At 42.2% G+C, this 15,861-nt stretch overlaps 1 long non-coding RNA gene across 1 annotated transcript in view; it reads right to left on the bottom strand.

The window, feature by feature from the left end:
• Positions 1-2,434: 2,434 nt before the first annotated feature.
• The window catches only part of LOC126234459 (uncharacterized), a 281,688-nt gene continuing 268,261 nt past the window's right edge, over positions 2,435-15,861 (bottom strand). The window contains exon 3 of the long non-coding RNA XR_007544728.1: positions 2,435-2,554. This is a non-coding gene — a long non-coding RNA (uncharacterized LOC126234459). The remainder of the gene's footprint in view (positions 2,555-15,861) is intronic.

Raw genomic sequence — 15,861 nt, 5'->3', positions numbered from 1 at the left:
CTGACTTCTATGTATAGGACTGATGATGTTAGCAAAAACAATAAAGTTTGCAAATGGAAAGGCAAAATACAGTGAAGTACATGTGAGCCAGATGAAAGTGGCGAGCGCCCTAATGTTTTCTGACTGCCCATTCAGAAAGCTTTATTACAATTGTACTACCATTTACGTACACCTGTCTGGAAGGCAGATACTTGGAATTAACTAGTTTATATATGGAACTGTTATGTCTTGGATGTGGTACCGCACAGTTCCGAAGCAGAATCAAAACGCCGTAATGAATCTGCTGTTTTTATGAAACTCTGGGCGAGACGAGTTTCTTAGTAACTGTTCCAGGTTCGTTCAACCCCAGATGCAGTCCGTCAGGAGATATTGCGGAGGGATGCATTCATCTTGACGTATCGACCAGTTGATCTCAGAAACTGATTACGATCTGATCTACTAACTTATGCAGTCCTGTCTTTAAGGTCTCAAACGAACCAGGTTAATTTCTAGAGCAGCCATCGAGAATAGATGGCGAGTAATAAATGATCTCAAAGCCTTAAACGCTGACCACTGAGCAGTTCTGTAGCAATCGTCCGTCAGCGCAAATGCTTTTCTTAATGGGACCAATTACGTGCACATTTGCCGTGCTTACACCATCACGGAAAGATGCAGAAAAAGAAAAACGCATATTAAGTCTTCAAACTTCGTACTCCACGGCATTTATCTATCTACTCCTGTGAACACAAAAATTTTCCCGGAATATTTTTAGAAGTGAATCGTACAAGTCACTAGCAGATTCGTAATGGAGACAACAACTAGTGTGACCTTGTGCTTCCCTAGGGAGTAGCAATACATATTAAGTATTAGCACGAAAACCGCGTCGATAGACGTGGGATTTCAACTCCATGCCATTCTACATCTACTCCTATACTCTGCAATCCACGAATTGCTGTGAACTTTATCCTTTCTGATTTTATCTGCACGGTCTTCTCGCGAGATATACATCTAAAGAAGTAATATATTTGTTGACTTTTCTAGGTAAGTACTCTCTTCGAATGTTAACAGAAAATCACACCGTGACGCTAAGCACCTCACTTTTAACGTCTGCTTTTGGACTTGGCTGAATATCTTCGTGGCGCTTTTGCGTTTACTAAACGAACCTGTGACTAAATGTGCTGCTCTTCTTCGGATCTCCTCAAGTTCCTTCGTAAATGTTATCTGGTACGGATGCCAGACTGACAAGCGATATCCAAGTATCGGTCTCACAAGGGTTTTGAAGGCCTCCTATTCCGTGGATGAGCTACACTACTACACCTACAGCGACATCGACAGACATACTCAGTGCGAACCACTAAAATGCGTGGCGGAGGATATATAGTATAGTACCACATGTATGGAGTACAGAAAGAATAATGCCAAACTGCTTCTGTGCTTGCTGTGATAGTCTAGTTCTGTCTTCATGGCGATACGTAGGCGGCTGAAGAATACGTCTTTATTATTCTCAAGTTACCTTATATCGAACAAAGGCAAAGGTAGCACCCCAGGCCCACAGAAGCCTACTACTATCAAACATGGGCCTTATCTTGAAGAAAAAATTTCTGGTATTCTACGTCTGGAGCCCAGCATTGTATACAGGCAAATCACGGACTAAATAAAAACCGAAAAAAAACAAGAAAATCTAAGCGTTTGAGACATGGAGCTGTTGAACGGTGTTAACATTACGTGAACTCTTAAGGAATGGGGACAGAGGTGGTGCTCAGCAGAATCGGCGAAGAAGGGAACATATGGAAAACAGTGACAAGGAGGCGGGACTGGATGATAGGACATGTATTGATAAATCAGAGACACAATAACGTCCATGGTTCTTGATGGAGCTGTAGAGGACAAAAACTGAGTATGCAGCGTGCAGGTGCTACTCTAGGGCGAAGAGGTTGGGACATACGAGGAATTCGTGGTGGGCCGCTTCAAACCAGTGAAAAGGCTGCTGACGCAAAGAGAAAAATTCGTTTAGGTACTTGTAATACATAAATCAACTGCATCCTTTGTTCCCGATGGAAAGCTGTTCAGGCGTTCCACCTGTTTCATCCCAATCTTTCCTTTTTCACTTGTAATTTTGCTTTCCTTCACATCTCTAAAGCTGGTCACGTGTAAATTCACTTAAAATCGACGTAATTTAGTACGTAGTCCGAAGTTATCTTTCGTAGTTTATTTGGCATTAGACGAATGCTTAGCTATTTTGCAGGTATAATTCTGAGAGTTACATTATCGCTGAATTTCCTATTTCGTGACTAAATAGGGTACCATTGAGAGTAATGTCTACTGACAGTACTGAGGGCAGTAAAGTGTACGAATACGTCTAGTGAGATTACATTTGTGTTAGAAGCTATAAATTTTGCCTGTTGTGGATTTTAGATAACAAGTGAAGAAAAAATAAGAATTTAGTTATTTGTTTTTAGTTACTCACGTATTTCTTTCAGCCCCCAGTGACATCATTTTCCAGCGTCAGGTTTCCAATTTCATTGCAAGGGGAAACCGCCAGTCTTCTCCACTTACCTTATCATGTTCCATTAACCTGTGAACAACAAGGAAATCGCTCTATTATACTTAAGGTTGCTTTGATACGTGAAATTTTGATCAAGGTAGAAGCAATTTATCCTTTTCCCATACTATATTAAAGTTTGGAGATCTTTTCATTATGTGTTCAAATATTTGTATTTATTGTTGATTTTTACTTAAATACCTTTAGAAGCATTATAATATTGTCTAACAGCAGTCGCATTTAAACTGCGGCAGGCCAGTATAAGATACATACAGTATGCAGATTAAAAAAATACCAGTAAATTTATAGTTATTACTAGACGCAAATACTTCGATAGGTAATCTTTTTAATCGCTTCGCTAATGTCCATTAATGAAATTAAATTCCGTTCACATTCAAAATGAAGTACCAAATTTTAGGACTAATACTGAATGTTAGCCGGCCGCGGTGGTCTAGCGGTTCAGGCGCTCAGTCCGGAACCGCGCGACTGCTACGGTCGCAGGTTCGAATCCTACCTCGGGCATGGATGTGTGTGATGTCCTTAGGTTAGTTAGGTTTAAGTAGTTCTAAGTTCTAGGGGACTGATGACCACAGATGTTAAGTCCCATAGTGCTCAGAGCCATTTGAACCATTTGAACTGAATGTTATCGGTCTTAACGCACTCGTCAGAAGGTGCAGGAGGAAAATACGTATCCATGTGGTATACATTAGTGGCGTACGTACAGGTAACTAGGAATTTTAATTACAGTCACTACCAAAATTTTGCTAAAGCTAAAAGTACTGTTCGTGAAAGTGTAATACACTTACGCTACTGGGATGACAGGGGAAAGAAGTAAATATCACCATTTATTTTCTACATCAGATCCAGAAGGATCTAGGCTGCAGTACGTACTGGGAGATGAAGCAGCTTGCACAGGATAGAGTAGCATGGAGAGCTGCATCAAACCAGTCTCAGGACTGAAGACCACAACAACAACAACAACATTTTCTACATTAAATTTTCACAACAGCAGAACTATTTCCTGTCTTGCGATGCGGTCAGTGTTAGGGTTGTTCAGGTTATAAGCTGGAGAAATAAAGCCATGAATTTTTTTGTTTTCTTGTAGCTACCATCTGCAGCCCTCTTACCCCCTGAAATCACCGTGCAACATTACCAAAACTCGTCAGTGCTGCAACCGAAATAACATAACTCAGACGACTGATAAATTTATTATCGTGCGCCATGTTTTCTGTATTGGAAGGGAACCAAAGCTGCAGTAATCCATGATACGTTGTTGGACAAGCACTGCAAGAATGCACCGTGGTACGGCACATTGGTCGGTTAGTGCACACGCCTTCAATGTGAAACCAGGGTGAATTACGGAGAACGATGGGGCTGATGAAGCGAAACTCCCAAAAGAAGTGGAGACGCTGGTTCTCTAAGACCGCCGTATCACAGTTGAGGTGAACAATAGTTGAAATCAGTCATGGATATGTTTTCAACATCTTCCACGACATTTGTACGTCACCACGGTTGCTGCCCGCTAAGTATCTTAACTGGTAACACATTCAAAACGTGCCACGCACCGACGCACCTGCAGAAATGATTTGGCTATCTACTGAACTTCTATGTGACTTCTTTATCAGACTGATTACCATGAAATGAGTGCTGCGTGTATGGTGACGACCCTAAGACAAAGGAGGAAAGTAAGTAGTGAAAGTAAGTGCTTTTACCACCACCGGGAAAAGCCAAGGGCAAATCACCATCAGGCAAAGTAGTGGTGGTGGTGGTGGTGGTGGTGGGGGAGGATTGTGTGAGCTGCTGTGGTGTGACGTTAACAGATTATGCTCGTAAGGGAGGAAACTTGAAAGGTGCATACAACTCTCCTGATGGGGTTTCGAGAGGCTGCCAAGAAGAAGCGCCTCGGGAAGGTGTCCAAGGAGGTGTTATCCATCACGAGAATGCCTCAGCTCTTTATGTATAGGACACAGAAATGCTGCTTCTTCGGGCTATCAAGTTTTGCCTCACCGCCATTTTCTCCTGGCATGGCACCAAGTGACTTCATCCGAGGAAAGAGAAGAAAGAAACAAAAGGTGGGCTGCTTTTCCAGAAAGACTACTGATTAATATCCGAATGAAAAGTTTCCCGAACAGCCAAAAAGCAGAATTCTACAATCAGTTTCTCCGCTACTTCATCGTTGCCGGGGGAAATGTCTTGCATTTGAGGGTAATGTGTAGAGAAGGACAAACACCAAATTTCACTATTGCAGCTCTATTTCTTCCGAGGAGATAACCGAAGTTTCGAGTATCCCGCGTATCCGCATACTTGACACATGCGACCATTAGTGTACGCAGAGAAATAAAATGGTGATAATTTTTGCTGAAAAATTCCGGTTTATCGCTGCATAACGGTAACTGTTACTCTCAGTTTTAGTTGTGAGTTTCAATCTCCATGATTCTATCCATCGTGCGGATTGTAGGTACCACACTCGAAACGTTGCTTGGCATGTGTAGAGCTTGCGTTGAACGGCCGTAGGCCTCATATGAGTAATTAAGTACTGCGCCTGTCGTTCGGATAGGCCATTAGAGAAGAAACACGCACGTTTGGGCAAACAAACAATTTAGTAGTCTACCGTTTGGGGGAAACTTCCCGGAGTTCTGAAGTGGCTTACAAAATCCACGGAAAATTTAAATAGCCTGGCAGCACCTATTTTAGAAGTCCACTTGGAAAACTTGAACAATCTAAAAGCAAGTCATAGTGAGACTTGTGGTAGGCAACACGAGAAAATCTGTCACCTAGATTTAAAAAGGCTGTGCCACGAAACGTACCAGTACTACTGCTCTAGCATACATTTAGATAAGCCATACAGAACAACTCAGTATTAAATTACTTCTCTCACAGGATGGTAAACTACAAACTGCCAAGAGGATTGCCACAGAGTGTCTACGATATTGGCGTTATGCGTGCTGCACGGAAGGTATGCTTGCTTAATGTTGCAAGAAATTTCAACAGCTATTGCCTAATTAGGTATAAGTACGTTTGTTTTATACCCTGATGTTTTCAAAATTTACTGATTAGACTAACTGACAATACATCGCGTGATTACTTTGATTGAAAACGTCGACTCCAACGGTAGTGACGCAGATTTTTACCATTCCCTGCTTGCGGATATAAGCCTTTGCGTTATTTGTAAAATTACAAAAACCAGAATGTTCAAATGTGTGTGAAATCCTATGGGACTTAACTGCTAAGGTCATCCGTCCCTAAGCTTACACACTACTTAACCTAAATTATGCTAAGGACAAACGCACACACCCATGCCCGAGGGAGGACTCGAACCTCCGCCGGGACCAGCCGTGTAAAATTACAGTGTAGTGCATGTCCTGCTTGTTATATACTAATGATTGGTGGAAAAATACTAAGACATTGTTACACCAAAATGTTTTCTTATTAGAGACAACGCCACATACGGACAAGACGCTGAGTCAGAATGAAATTTTAATTCGCGTCCTCCTGAAACAAAGCATGTCTTAAATAATTCTTGTTTGTGTTCGTTATCAGTAAAAGCAAAACGTTTAAACAATTACTATAAGGCCAAATAGTCCAAGGAAGCCTCCCAGAAGATACCCACTAGCTTACACTACAAGAAATTTTCTCCTATATATACAACTTTTTTTAAAATCACTCAACTCTTTGGTGTGAATATAAATAGCACTCTAGAGAAGTATTTGCCGAGTAAGTGACTTGTGCTGAGGAGACATAGTTGCAGTCTCAGTTCGAGAAAGACTGATGAAACGTCAGCTGGCAAAGAGTAACAGAAATTTGTGAATGTATAAAAAGATCGATGCGCGAAAGATTCAGCTTTCACGGTAATACCTTAGCGAAAGACTCTGCAGAGAACTCGAGTAAAAGTTAAGTCGTACGCCAAGTCATCAAGTGGGTCGAGGGCTTATATTCAGTCTGTCGTTGACTTACCTGGCATAATAAGAGAAGGCAGCAGAAGAAAAGCTGAAATTTTAAATTTCGGTCATTCACGCACGAGGATCGTGCAGAAATACTATCGTTTGACCGTCGCAAATACTCCTACACGGAAGACAGAGAGATCCCTGGCGTTAAGCACTGACTGAAAAAAGTTGAAAACAAATAAGTTGCCAGGTCCGGATGGAAACTATAATCAACCCCTTCCTTCCTACTTCCATCTATAGTCCACATTACACAACATCTTATATGAAGGATTGAGAGGAACGAAGATTATAGTAAACTTTCTACTTTAATTAGCCACATCAGGTCCTCACGGTTGGTTAGAACTAAATAAATCTGAAGGCTACTGTTGCAGCATTTCTTTTTTACGAAAATACGTTTTCTCACATTTTAGTATATTAGTCAGTATTTCGATTTTTCACATTAACGAGCCGAAATTAAATTGTTCTCAGAAAAATACAAAAATACGTCCTAACACATCAGAGGCATGCTTACGACTCTCACACTCTGCGGAAATAACCATATTCCATGGGGTTTACAACGTTTCTTACCAACGAATTCCCTACCATCTTCTGTTACATTATGAATTTCGATTATTATTTCATAAATGAATCCAGAAATAAACGCCGGCCGAAGTGGCCGTGCGGTTAAAGGCGCTGCAGTCTGGAACCGCAAGACCGCTACGGTCGCAGGTTCGAATCCTGCCTCGGGCATGGATGTTTGTGATGTCCTTAGGTTAGTTAGGTTTAACTAGTTCTAAGTTCTAGGGGACTAATGACCTCAGCAGTTGAGTCCCATAGTGCTCAGAGCCATTTGAATCAGAAATAAACATGGTAAACCATATAGGACTGCGTAATTAATAATAGAAATATTAAGTGTGCCACTAATTCGTAATTTCAAATGTTTGTAAAAACTAATTTTAACTGTACATTCGGGACTAGCACTTGTCGATCATAACATCGAAACTAAAATATTTTATAAAGTAATTTCTTTTCATAAATTTTAGGTTGAAATATAACATACTGTTTATAAAATTACATGAAAGTTTTCAGGAAAGCAATTGAAATTGTACTGACCTGTCCAAAATTCGGAAATAACACTGGCATCGATAACAACTGTTGAGGAAAGGTAATGCTGGAGGAGGATGTCCCGTTACAAACCCCAATTCGGTTTTACAGAGAACTCTACGACACTGGCCATTTACTTGTATTTATAAAGAAACTCTCCCACAGTGCAAAGTCCCTAGCGTTTGGGAAAAACAGGAAGTGACTCCTGTACGTAAGAAGTGTAAAATAACAGACCCGAAATATTACAGACTAATTATCCTTAACATAGGTATGCTGGAGAACTCTTGAGCATATAGTAAATTAATATGTAAGGAATTTCCCTTAGACAGAATAGATTTTGTTCATAAATCAGAACGGGTTTAGAAAGCATTTCGTGCGATACTCAGCTTGCCCTTTCCTCACATATCCTGCGAACAGTGGAAGAAGCCCAATAGGTAGAATCCATTTGCCTGTACCTCCAGAAAGAGTCTATCATGGTGCCTGGCTGCAGACTTAACGAAGTTCGGAGTGTACGGGATGGGTTCCAAGATATGTGAAAGATTCAAAGATCCTTAACTAATAGAAACCAGTCGTTGTCCTGGACAACGAGTGTTCGTCAGAGACAAGAGTATCGTCAGGGGTCGCCAGGGAGGTGTGACAGGACCGCACTTATTCTCTACAAACAAAAACCACCTGATGGCTAGGGTGGGCAGCAATCTGCGACTTTTTGTCCATTGTGCTGTGGTGTACGACAAGGTCTTGTCCTTGAGTGGCTACAGGAGGGTACAGTTGTGATTTAGAATCACAGCTTGCTCTAAATGCAGAAAAATGAGAAATGAATAGGTTGATGATGATGATGATGATGATGATGATGATGATGACGATGTTATGTGGGGCGCTCAACATCGTGGTCATGAGCACCCGTACAAGATCCCAATCTTTCCATTTCCAGTCTCGCCATCTCTCGAATGATGATGAGATGATGAGGAAAACACAAACACGCAGTCCCCGGGTGGAGAAAATCCCCGACCCGGCCGGTAATCGAACCCAGTACCCCGCAATCCAGAGGCAACAATGTTAACCATTGGACCATGAGCTGCAGTCGCAGAGGAGTAGGGAAAATAACCTTTTACTATTAAAATACTGTGTTAGTTGTGTGCTGCTTGAGACCTACGCCAGTTAATTACCTGGGCCAGAACACTGGAAAGCGATAAGAGATGAAACGAGTACAGAAGGCCGATAGTATGGGAGGATTCTAGGAAAGAGCAGCTCAAAGGAGACAGTGACCAAAACACTAGTGAGACCCACTCTTGAATACTGCTCCACTATATCGGATCGACATCAGATTGGGTTAAAGGAAGACATCGAAGCAATTCACAGGCGTGCTGCTACAATTCTTACCGGTAGGTTCGATTACGGAGGTGTTTAGTGAACCGTATGGGAATCTCTTGGGGGAAACCCCATAGAGAAAATTTAGAGAACGAGCATTGGCAGAACGATTCTACTGCCACCAACGTGCATTTCGCGTCAGGGACGTGAAGACAAAATAAGAGGAATTAGGACATGCACGGATACGTGTAGGTAGTCATTTTTGTGCAGTCCTAAACCATCGACTGCACAACGACTACCGCAGTGCTGCGAAACGGCAGCAAAGAGCCGCTGACCCGCGCACCAATGGGAAGAGCGGTCAGCGCCGTACATCCAGGAAGACGGAGTTCAGCGCCCTGTGTCATCGCTGAGTTAATCAGTTACCCATCGCTGGTCGGCCTATTTCGGTCACAGACTTCGAGAGCATGAATACTAACAGGAGGACGATACTTAGCCTGCGTCCTGCGAGTAGTGACAGTAAATGTAATTTCATGTAGGAGGCACAGGAAGCCGCCCCACAACGAAATGCTATGCTTGTTTCGTTTTTTGAAATAAAGTGCTCCATTAATTTGAAAGTGTATGTACAGATAATTTTCGATTTCTGCCACCAGCCATCGCAATTTCTTTCGGTCCTTGTTTGTGTCGGAGCTGACTTCCACACTAGCCGACAACAGTTTTTTCCTCGTTCCATTTGCGAGTGGTAAAGGAAGTGAATGTCAAGTGATGGTACGAGTAGAAGACACCTTCCACCACGCACCATATGGTGGCTTGTGGAGTATGTATGTAGATGAAGAAGTGTGGTTTTTTACTAATTTCATGGAAATAATTTTAGTGAGACATACGCTCGAAGAAGCGTTCCAGTGTGTATTACATTTTTATTTGTGAGCGTCCACATTCCATTACTGTGTTCAAATTTTCATCACCTATAGGTATTTAGAAGATTGTATTAATCTTTATACATTTTGCTGCCGTCCTGGTTTAAAATTTCCGTTACTAAATCACTTCGTTGTCCTGTTACTCTCCTCCTGCTCCTCCCACTACACCATTCTTTTCAGTTGAACCTACTGCTTTATCTACAGTGAGTCTTAAGACGATGGGACTGTCCGTGGAGTCTGCTCGGATAGCCGAATAGGTTTAGGTGACCACTCGCTTAAAGCGGGAAACCCGGGTTCGAGTCCCGGTTCGTAACAATTTTTCATCTGCTTCCAGCAAATGATATAGCTGTGGTCTTACCCTACTCACAGTTTGCGAATACATTTCATAATTCGTCCCTTTGGGCATTACCAAGCTACATTACAGCAAACATTCTATGGTATGTTTATGGCGTATCAAGATGCACAAAGAAAACTGGAAAGGACAACATATAATCACGAACCTAATGAGACTTCAGCACAATAGTAGCACGTATCGCCACAACCATCACAGATGCCAAGTCCTATACGTGGGATGATATTTATGCTGGTACGATGACAAATCGCTTATATGGGTAAAATTTCCTCCGTTTTACACTTGTGGTAGTTGTGCCCGTAGCCATAGCATTGTCCTGAATCCTTATGAGGTACGACACTACATACTTTTCTTCTGATACCCACGGTTTCCTCGAAGTTACTTTCTTTGTATCTATGTTTTCGTTTGCAATTTCTGTTATTTCCTCTGTTAGGGATGCCCATTCTGCTTCAACTGAACTGATCATTATCGTATTACCTTAGCCTCAAGCTATGCAATGAAAAGGCACCCTAGAGCATCACTCCTGGTTGTTGGGCCGTATTGGTATCCCACCGCTGCCTAGGACGTGTTCAGACTGCCGCGAACGCACATTTTGCGTAAAAACCATGAAGGTAAGAGTAATTAGTGCTCGTATGAAGATATTTAAACAGTTCGTCTTTCCCTCCCTTTATTTGCGAATAGAACAGGATGGGTAATGACTGCTAACAGTACAAGGTACCCTCCGTCACGCAATATCCGGCGGCGTTCACAGTATGTATGTAGGTGTAGAAATACTTTGGTCTCACTATAGCGAAGAGGTTGACTTTGAGATCACACATACTCAGTTCGGTCAGCAGCATTGCGTCCTATATAAATTTTACACATTCTTAAGGGGAGACGAAGGCAATTTTAATCGCTATTCTGTCAATGCTATTTTACCCTTTGAATAGGTATACTTTTCAAAAGAACTATTAAGTGATAAAGCAATGAAGTTTTTACTGCATATACATGGTGGTCCGTTGATAGTGACCGGGCCAAATATGACTCAAAAAGCACGCGATAATTCAGTCTTCTGCCTGATATGATGCGGTCCGTCACGAATTCCTCTCCTGTACTATCATCATCTCAGACAAAGGCACTTCCAATCTGCATCCTCAACTATTTGTTGGATGTATTCCAATGTGTCTCCGTCAACAGTGATTACCCTCTTCAACTCCCTGTAGTACGATGGAAGTTATTCACTGATGTCTTGACGGATCTCCAACCACCCAGTGCCTTCTTGTCAGTGTTTTCCGCATGTGCCTGCCTCCGATGATTCTGCGGAGAACCATCTCACTCTTTATCTTGTCAGTCCACTAGATCTTCAACATTCTTCTGGATACCACGTCTCAAATGGTTCGATTCTCTTGTGTTTCTATTTTCTCACTGCCCCTGGTTCACCAACATTCAGTGCTGTGCTCGAAACGTACATCCTCAGAAACTTCATCCATAAAGTAAGACTATGTCTGATACTAGTAGACTTTTTGGCTAGTACTGACCTTTTTCCCTGTGCTATTCTACTTTTTATGTCGTCCTTACTTCATCTGTCATGCGTTATTTTCAGTTTAAGATAGCAGACTTCCTTAACTTTGTCTACTTTGTATTCCCTAATTTTGATATCAAGCTTCTTGCTGTTCTCACTTCTGCTACTTCTCATTACTTTCGTATTACTTTCCGGTTTACTTTCAATCCATATTCTGTACCCACTAGTTTGTTCATGTCATTCGTCTGATTCTGTAAATCTTCATTTTCACTGAGGCAAGGGACGTCATTAGCCAGTCTCTTCGTTCATATCCTTCCACCCTAAGTTTTCATTCCGCTCTTGACCCTGCATTTATTTCCGTCGTCGCTTCTTCTTCGTACAGACTGAACAGAAAGGGCGGAAGACTGCGTCCTGTGTTAGACCGTATTTAATCAAAGAACATCCTTCTTTATCTTCCCACTTTATTTTTCCTTCGTGGTTCTTTTACATATTGTTTACATATAGCCAAGACCGAGTGTTCTCGTAATTTCCAACATCTCGCATCCTTGAACATTGTCGTACGCTTTTTTTAGGTCAGCAAATCCTATCAACAGGCAACGGCCTTGCCGCAGTGGCTACACCGGTTCCCGTGAGATCACCGAAGTTAAGCGCTGTCGGGCGTGGCCGGCGCTTGGATGGGTCACCATCCCGCCGCCATGTGCTGTTGCCATTTTTCGGGGTGCACTCAGCCTCGTGATGCCAATTGAGGAGCTACTCGACCGATTAGTAGCGGCTTCGGTCAAAGAATACCGTCCTAACGGTCGGGAGTGCGGTGTGCTGACCACACGCCCCTCCTTATCCGCATCTTCCTCGGAAGATGACACGGCGGCCGGACGGTCCCGGAAGGGCCATTTGTGGCCTAAAGACGGAGCTTAATTAAATCCTATCAACGTGTTTTGATTTTTTTTTCAGTCTGATTTCCATTATCAAGTGCAAAGTCAGAACTACCTCTTTAGTGCCTTTATCTTTACGAATGCCAAACTGGTAATTATCTAACGGATCCTCAATTTTCTTTTCCAGTCTTCTGTGTATTATCATTGTCAATATCTTGGGAGCGTAAGCTGTTAGGCTGATTGTGCGATAGTTTCACACTCATCGACTCATGTTATCTTCTGAATTGCGAGGGTGATATTTTTCTGAAAGTCCGATCACATATCGCCAGTTTCGAAGATTCTACACGCTACCTTGTATATTCAGTTGGTTACCACTTCCCACATTGCTTTCAGAAATTACGATGGAACGTTATCCATCCTCCTGCCTTATTTGATCTCAGGCCTTCCAGATCTCTTTGATCTGATTCTAATACCGGATCTCTTATGTCTTCCTTATAGACTCCAGTTGTTCCTTCTACCATGTCGTCAGAGAAGTCCTCCTCCTCCTCACAGACCTATGTTCTCTTTCCACCTACCCTTTCTCTCCTTTGCGTTTAACAGAGCATTCCCATTACACCATTGAAGTTACCACTCTTGCTTTTTGATTTTTCTGTATTCTGAGTCTATCCTCCCGACGATCATCTCTTTTCGGTTTCATCAACATCTCTCTTGCAGCCTTTCGCCCTTAGCTTCCTTTCACTCCAAAGAGGCTTTTGTTTCTGTATACCTCAATTTCCGTGAACATTTTTGTACTGCCTTCTTTACTCGATCAACCCAAATATTTCTTCTGATACCCACGGTTTCCTCGCAGTTACCTTCTTTGTATCTATGTTTTCGTAGGCAACTTTTCTTATTTCCTCTCTTAGGGACGCCCATTCTTCTTCAACTGAACTGTTCACTATCGCATTACCTGTAGCCTCAAGCTATGAAATGGAAAGGCAAGCCAGAGCATCACTCCTGGTTGTTGGGCCGTATTGGTATCCCACCGCTGCCTAGGACGTGTCCAGACTGTCGTGAAGACATTTAGACAGTTCGTCTTTCCCTCCGTTTTTTTTTTTTTTTTTTTTTTTTTTGCGGATAGAACAGGAAAGGTAATGACTGCTAATAGTACAAGGTACCCTCCGTCACGCACCATGCGGTGGCTTTCAAAGTACATATGAAGGGCTTATTTAAGTAGTGGTACAAGTCAATTTTTGTTCAGTCTGAGATACAGAGTCCTAAAGTTAAATGAGCGCTGAAAAATCTGCAGTTGAGATACCAGAAATACTGAAGTATATATACTTGAATCTTTCTGGTATCTTAACTGCAGATTTTTCAGCGCTCATTTAACTTTAGGACTCTGTATCTCAGACTGAACAAAAATGGACTTGTACCACCATTTAAATAAGCGCTTCATATGTAGGTGTAGAAATACTTTGGACTCCCTATAGCGAAGAGGTTGACTTTTGAGATCACACATACTCAGTGCGGTCAGAAGCATTCCGTCCTATACAAATTTTACACGTTCTTAAGAATGATGGACTAGCGGATGACGAAAATGGAATCTGGCCTATACATGAAGCAACCATCAATCTGCATCACTGATTAAAATCCAGAAAATGTCATGTGAAAAGAATTTCTTCTCATACATAACCTCAACCTCACTAGGCCACTCATCACAAGATACCTCAAATGACCCTCAAGCGTCACTTACAGGGACAGACACACGGACTTGCATTACACACACATGATACTGTGTGATTTTTGGTATCATCTATAGTAAAGTAAAGGCGTAAGTTTCCGGTAATTTGAGGACTGTATAAAAAGTTTATTTGCTCAGTAAAAGTATTAAAAGTGGTTCAAATGGCTCTAAGCACTATGGGGCTTACCATCTGAGGTCATCAGTCCCCTAGACTTAGTACTACTTAAACCTAACTAACCTAAGGACAACACACACATCCATGCCCGAGGCAGGATTCGAACCTGCCACCGTAGCAGCAGCGCGGTTACGGACTGAAGCGCCTAGAACCACTCGGTCACAACGGCCGACTACAAGTTTTATCTGTTGTTTGGTGCATTAATTTGGAATCTGACTATTTGTACTCCCGAAGCACATGTTTCACTGTAATGACTTCCACAACCGAGTGCCTATATCAGATGTGTCCTCAAGTGCTGCTGCCACTCTTCAGTGTATGTAATTCAACCTTTACATGATGAAAATTCATGTTGAAACTGAACAGTTAATGGCTAGCGATGGTTTATTACGTATTTAAGTTGATGAGAAGATCCCTTCGCCTGTCAAAAGTCCAATATGTAGACACGCACGCTAGTGAACATTTTTTAATCGACTTTGCCCTTGTTTCTTAAGATTTTGTTCGGTCAAAGTGAAGAAAAATATACTGCTGGATATCGCACAATAATAAACACTTAATGAATACTTCGAGGTCCTGTTAGCGTTCATTAGGGCTGGGACGTGAGCTGCACTTATTCATTCCATGAGCCGATTTAGCAGACTAACGAGAAAGAACTATGCGCTTTTTCTGAAGGCGCCGAAAACTCACTCCACATCCTAAGTGACCGTGCGTCTCCTCTTATCTTGGACCCAGCACACATGGGTAAAGGTAAGATTCGATATATCGCAACAGTATCGATCTCTCTAGCCTTACAGAGCTTAGACTGGTTTAACGCCGAGAGCAGCATCTATTACTCCTAACGACCACAGTAGCCTCTCCTTACAAGGGAACCTCCCCATCGCACCCCTCTCAGAGTTAGTTATAAGTTGGCACAGTGGATAGGCCTTGAAAAACTGAACACAGATCAATTGAGAAAACAGGAAGAAGTTGTGTGGAACTGTGAAAAAATTTGCAAAATATACAAACTGAGTAGTTCGTGGCAGGATAGGCGACATCAAGGACTCTACGAACACAGGAGCGCCGTGGTCTCGTGGTAACGTGAGCAGCTGCGGAACGAGAGGTCCTTGGTTCAAATCCTCCATCGAGTGAAAAGTTTAATTTTTTTTATTTTCAGTTTATGTGACAAACTAATGTGTTTTCATCACTTTTTTGGGAGTGATTATCACATCCACAAGAAAACCTAAATCGGGCAAGGTAGAAGAATCTTTTTACCCATTCGCCAAGTGTACAAGTTAGGTGGGTCGACAACATATTCCTGTCATGTGACGCACATGCCGTTACCAGTGTCGTATAGAATATATCAGATGTGTTTTCCTGTGGAGGAATCGGTTGACCTATGACCTTGCGATCAAATGTTTTCGGTTCCCATTGGAGAGGCACGTCCTTTCGTCTACTAATCGCACGGTTTTGCGATGTGGTCGCAAGACACAGACAC

Source organism: Schistocerca nitens, chromosome 2, assembly GCF_023898315.1.
Source record: "Schistocerca nitens isolate TAMUIC-IGC-003100 chromosome 2, iqSchNite1.1, whole genome shotgun sequence".
NCBI lineage: Eukaryota > Metazoa > Arthropoda > Insecta > Orthoptera > Acrididae > Schistocerca > Schistocerca nitens.
The sequence above is the reverse complement of the archived record's forward strand: the minus strand, read 5'-3'. Positions and strand labels throughout refer to the sequence as shown.